A 6,562-nucleotide genomic window follows, 5' to 3' on the forward strand; every position below is an offset into this window, starting at 1 on the left:
ACGGAGGAGATTGTGTGATTGACCGTAATTGTTCAGTGCTAAATTTACAGAAGGCACTGCAACCTTGGATCCTTCATGGTGCTGCTAACAATGACTGACATGGTGCAAGAAATTGGTCCACTGAAGAACGGAGCAGCTGTGGGGCTTTTTCCACTTACCAATTCTGAAAAGCACGAGTGTTTGTAGTTTTTCTAACCTTGTTAGCAAAAGATGAAAGGCCTGACTCATACAGGATTGCTTTTCTCAGCCCACACCTCAAAGGATAGATCAGACATCAACGAAGACTGCTGAAGAAATCAACTGCATTAAACTTTTTTACAGAACGTTTAAAAAAAAAACATTGTGAAAAGCAAATGGAGTCTGTTGACTACTAATGCAAATCTGAGCTTCTTTTTAATACAGCCGTAATAATCAGCACCTTTGATTGCTTTTTTTTTACACATGAAAATGAACTCACTATCATACATTTTTCTCACACATTTGAGAGAAAGTAAGCCATCTAATATAACAAGGACCAGATGGTGGAAGTCATAGCACTGACCATCACCTCAATATGTCACAGAGAGACGTTTGAATATGATATCATGCTGCTCATTTGATAGTGGTGGCTTTATAAATGAATAAGAGTCCAAACAGTTGATAAAAGCATCACAAATAATCCACAAGTAATCCACACGACTCTATCAATTAACACCTAGTAAAAGCTGCATGTGTGTAAGAAAAAAATAATAAAAAAAACATAATTAAGTTTTATCAGTTACTCATAATCAGTCATCTAATCTAATGCCATCTCATTAGAGTCATTAGTTCTGCCATGTATGATATCCTTTGGGTAGTATTTCTATACTGTTTTTTCTTTAAGAAATGTATCCATTCACTTTCTGAAATAGTTTATCCTTGTTTTTGTCCTTTTCAAACCTCAAAAAAAAAAAAAAAAAAAAAATAAATCTGTATCAAGAGCATTTAGATGAGGTGAATGTTTTTCACCATCATTTATCCTGCCAATAAACAATTCACACATTTCAATTCTGGTACTAAAATCTTTGATGAACACCAAATCATGAGAGGTGGTGATGAGATAATTATATGGTTTCTACATTATCTTTGATGCCTTCTGAAATGACGGGCCTTTACCAAGCCTCTCTTTATGAATTAAACAGAGGGATCTAAAATAAACCATTCTGCATTACATTGCTTCCATCAGATACAGAGATAATATTATACATGCCATTATAGCTGGCACTATAGTGTTGTGTTGGCTCTTGTGTTTTCATAACTTCCATAATTTCTAAGAGAATGTCTGACTTCATAATGTTGCCATTTCAATAAAACAGTGAAATGATTTTTATACTTTGGGGCTAAAAACAATGTAGACAATTGGGAAAAGTAAAATGAAGGAGTACAATAACCGCATACACTTTATAAACTGTGCAGTTATTATAATGGATGGATAACTAGATGTGCAATATAAAAAATATAAAATTCATTGTGGGATACCAGTGATAAATTAATGTACTCATGGTAGGATAATCAAAATTTCTGAAAGCAGGGAACATTGCGAAACATTTAGGGCCACAGAGAAAAAAACACTCCCTATAGCATGCAAATTGTATCTCTGATAGACTTTTGTCTGACTGAAAGTAAAATGAACTCATCAAGCAATAGTACTGCAATCAATTCAGCCAATAAAAATGTGCTTTTCTCATTATGTCTGAACGGCGGTATAAAATAAGAAGTAAATTCTCTGAATACAGATATTCTCTCCTGCTCAGCTGTAAGATGCCACTGCTTTCCCCATATAGAATATAGAATCTCACATAGTGTATATCTTATTTTGCACATTCTTTTGTATGCTCAACACATTTACATTGTATGGGTGAAAAGACTGAGTGTGCTTTGTAACAAATACCATCTGTATTGCTTTATGCCACAGCTAAAGTACCGAAGCAATTGTTTATTTTATCACGCCTGCATGCAAAATCTTATTGCATCAAATTAGCATCAAATATGGAGGAGTAAAACGTAGCCTAAAGATACTGCGATGGTGTACCTGTCATATGCTAATGAGTAGATGATACTATACAGTACACAGAAAATAGATGTTCCAGGTATCTGAAAGGCCATCCATCCCTATGCAGTTGAACTTATAATTTAATATAAATATGTATCCTGTATTTATTCAGTATAATACATGTCATGCTGAGCATCTAAAGCTTCAAAGAGAACAATGGAAAGAAAGAGGGAGAGAGAGAGAGAGAGAGAGAGAGAGAGAGAGAGAGAGAGAGAAACTAACTTTACTACTCCATCCAGAAGCTCTTTTGATTTCTCGGCTTTCTCATGTTCCTCCTAACTCCTGAAGAGCTGAAAGGGAGACACAGAACAAAAATCAATGGAAAGCACAAACACAGGCTCAGCTTGCAATGCTAGTATTGTCTTTTCAGGTGACTGCAAGTGAAGCAGAGTCAATGCTGAATTGGACTGCATTATGCTTTCCCTTTGTTTTGTATTTTATTGGGTTGTAAATTTACCAAGATTTCAAAGTCATTGTGTGAAAAATGTTGCAAATTCTGTCTTTCTGATCAAAGAAGTTAATACTAATCAGCTAAGATTCTGAAGTATGACAATCACATGCAATGTGACCACAGCTTCAAGGAAATGTTAACATTTGCAGGCAATTGTTTATATTTAATTTGATTTCCTATGATGCAATTGAGTCATAAGATTCAGTCTGGACATTTGACTTCAGGCATAAGTTTTTCAAATGATTTAAGTAAATGATTTGAGATGGCTAAATTTAATTTCAAGAGAGCAAGGTCCATGCGGATTTTGGCTCATTGACCAATGTCTGTTTTCCGCATGCTTTTGCATGCTAGCAATGTCTAGAGAGAGAAAAACTTTTTTTAAGCCATTGTAGGTCTTTAAGAAAACTTTTGATACTTTATTTCCGGTGATTATAGAAACCATGGTTATATATGCAACAGCAAAATAAATTACACAAAAAAAATTTTCAGGTAGAATATTAAGCTTATCAATTTTCTTTATGAACGGTCTGTTAGGTTATTGATCTTCTCTAATAAAAATCATTTTAAGTGTGTTTTTTAAATCCCAGTGGTAAGTGTTGTTTCCAGGCGAATCTTTCATCTCCGTTGGCCCTGTGCTTTAACATCGGTAGCACTTCTGCTTATAAAGAAATGTTTCACAGGCTTCTTTTCATTAAAAGATCATTGTTATTTTATGTCTCTGCTGGAAGTCTGATAAAATTATTTGGGTAAGGAATGCATGGGAAATTAATTCATGTGTTTGGTGTGTTTATTTAGTATTAGCATTCTAGGAGCTCTTCTCTTACACATCCTGATAAACAGAAGTTGAAGGGCATGAAAACAGCTTTAAGGCCATTTCCCAAATGACATCTTCAGCCCTCATGGCCCTCCTCTGCGGTCCTGTTCCATAAAGCACGCTCAGGTCTCCTCTGTATCTATACTCTGCCACATGGACTGTTAGGTAACAATCTGCTGTTGACTTTTGCACCAATGCAAGCTTTTCAAAAGGGCTCAATATAGATGTGTAATCTCTAATCTTGGACATCCTACAGTTATGGGTATTGTTTAAGAAAACATTCAATGCAGAAATTACTTATTTCTTATAACTTTATTCTGTTTTCCTGCAGAAAGCACAATAGCAGCCTAGTGTTGCAGTTACGCTCACCCACGATATCACAGGATTTATGAAACAGGCCTCTGGGCATCCAGCTGTAGGAACGCCTACAAAAGTACAGTGACATTGTGACTCCATCGAATGCGAGAACACTGAAATGACACACTACTGTCCACATCAAGTGTTCTATTTGGAAAGATCCCAATAATGAAGACTTAGTTCCAATTGTAAATGTGGTTCAGCGATCAATAATCAGGTCATTCCCCTTTTTACTAGGATTTTCTAGTTATCATTGTGTGCGCCTGTGAGGGTTTCTATGCCGATATAAGAATTTGTATACTCTTGAAGAATAAGTGAAAATTTTACCTTTAGGTGTCCACGATACAAATGTCCTGTTCCACCACATCCCAAAGCTGCTCTATTGGATTGAGATCTGGTGACTGTGGAGGCCTTTTGAGTTCAGTGAACTCATTGTCATGAGATGAGTCTGAGCTGATTTGAGCTTTGTGACATGGTGCGTTATCCTGCTGGAAGTAACCATGTAGTCATTAAGGGATGGACATGGTCAGCATCAATACTCAGGTTGGCTGCAGTGTTTAAATTATGCTCATTTGGTACTAAGGGGCCAATTTTGGTGAGCCTGTGCGAATTGTAGCTTCCATTTCCTGCTCTTAGCTGACATTAGCGGCACCCGGTGTGGTCTTCTGCTGCTGTAGCCCATCTGCTTCAGGTTCGACGTGTTGTGCATTCAGAGATGATATTCTGCATACCTTGGTTGTCACAAGTGGTTATTTAAGTTACTGTTGCCTTTCTATCATATCTAACCAGTCTGCCCATTCTCTTATGACTTCTGACATCAACAAGGTGCTACCTAACCTTACCCATAATTTATTCGTAAAATCAGTGGGAAATGATAGCTGATATACAAGGGTGTAGAATTCACCGAACCCTAATTTTAAGCCTAAAACAGATATTTCCTGAAATGTTATATCTCGATTCTGATTGATTGATTGATTGGAATTTTGTACTTGGTGAAATCACACTCACCTTCTCGCTCAACCCTAGAGATGGTTGTGTGTGAAAATCCCAGTAGATCAGCAGTTTTTGAAATACTCCCCATCTGGCAAACAACCATTCCACGTCCAAAGTCAGTTAAATCCCCTTTCTTCCCCATTCTGCTGCTTGGTTTGAATTTCAACAAGTCATCTTCACCATATCTAGATACCTAAATGCATTGAGTTGCTGCCATGTGATTGGCTGATTAGCAATTTGCGTTACCAAGCAATTGAAACAGGTTTACCTAATAAAGTGGCCGGTGAGTGTATAACTACTCTGAGGTAGTTACAGGTAGAGGTAGAGACCTTTAAACATTTATCTTTTTGCACATTTTTCCGACAGTTTTGCAAATTTCTGTCATGGCTCAATTTGCTGAAAAATACATTGATTATGAAATGGCAAGCTTGTCTAACTTTTCACTGAACTCTACAGTCCCTATTCTAGGTAATATATGTTAATCATCACCGAGTTACACAAGTCTACAATAAGAACCAATCAGAGTCAGCGGAGAATATGGGAACTGCAATTAGCAGTCAATGCCTCCTCTCATGTGTTAAATAGCCATATAAATGAGCCTTGAAAAAATCAAACATCTGCACACTTTCCTGGTTGTTCTCAACATATAATTATCATACGCTTCGTCACTTTATGCTTGTACCTCTCATGTCTGTTAGAACATTGATTTCTTACATCTAATACCCAATTGATGCCGCTGCCATTTTTATGTATTATGGTGTGATCCAAAAGATGCAGAGAACAGGTAGGTACATTGTGTAGTTGCTGAGGAAGTCAATATGCCCCTTCTCTGTCAAACCATATTCTCAGGCTTTATGGCAGAGAGTGATAAAAAGTTGCTTTCTATTTCTACACACAGTATTTTACAGCCCAACACACCTCAGTGACTTTCCACATTGGCAGAGGGAGATATTGTATACAATGGGAATTAGCATTTTCAAACCAGCTTGGAGTAATTTAAAAACTTTGTTGTGCAATATATATATATATATATATATATATATATATATATATATATATATATATATATATATATATATATATATATATATATATAAATATACACAAACCAGATTCCAAAAAAGTTGGGACACTGTACAAATTGTGAATAAAAACAGAATGCAATGATGTGAAATTTCAATATTTTATTCAGAATAGAACATACCAAATCAAAGGTTTAAACTGAGATAATGTATCATTTTAAGGGAAAAATAAGTTGATTTTAAATTTCATGGCATCAGCACATTTAAAAAAAGGCCATGTTTACAACTGTGTGGCATCCCCTCTTCTTTTTATAACAGTCTGCAAACGTCTGGGGACTGAGAAGACAAGTTGATCAAGTTTAGGAATAGGAATGTTGTCCCATTCTTGTTTAATACAAGCTTCTAGTTGCTCAACTGTCTTAGGTCTTCTTTGTCGTATCTTCCTCTTTATGATGCGCCAAATGTTTTCTATGGGTGAAAGATCTGTACTGTAACAACTTGGGTTGTCCTTGTCCTCTTTAGTTCGGATGACATGGCATCCCAGTTTTCCAAAAAGAACTTAAAATTTTGATTCGTCTGACCACAGAACAGTTTTCCACTTTGCCACAGTCCATTTTAAATGAGCCTTGGCCCAGAGAAAACACCTGTGCTTCTGGATCATGTTTATGGTTTCTTTTTTGACCTATAAAGTTTTATCCTGGCAACGGTGAATGGCACGGTGGATTGTGTTCACCTTCAATGTTTTCTGATAGTATTCCTGAGCCCATGTTGTGATTTCCATTACAGTAGCATTCCTACATGTGATGCAGTGCCGTCTTTGGGCCCGGAACATCACGGGCATCCAGTATAGTTTT

Source organism: Carassius auratus, chromosome 39, assembly GCF_003368295.1.
Source record: "Carassius auratus strain Wakin chromosome 39, ASM336829v1, whole genome shotgun sequence".
Taxonomy (NCBI): domain Eukaryota; kingdom Metazoa; phylum Chordata; class Actinopteri; order Cypriniformes; family Cyprinidae; genus Carassius; species Carassius auratus.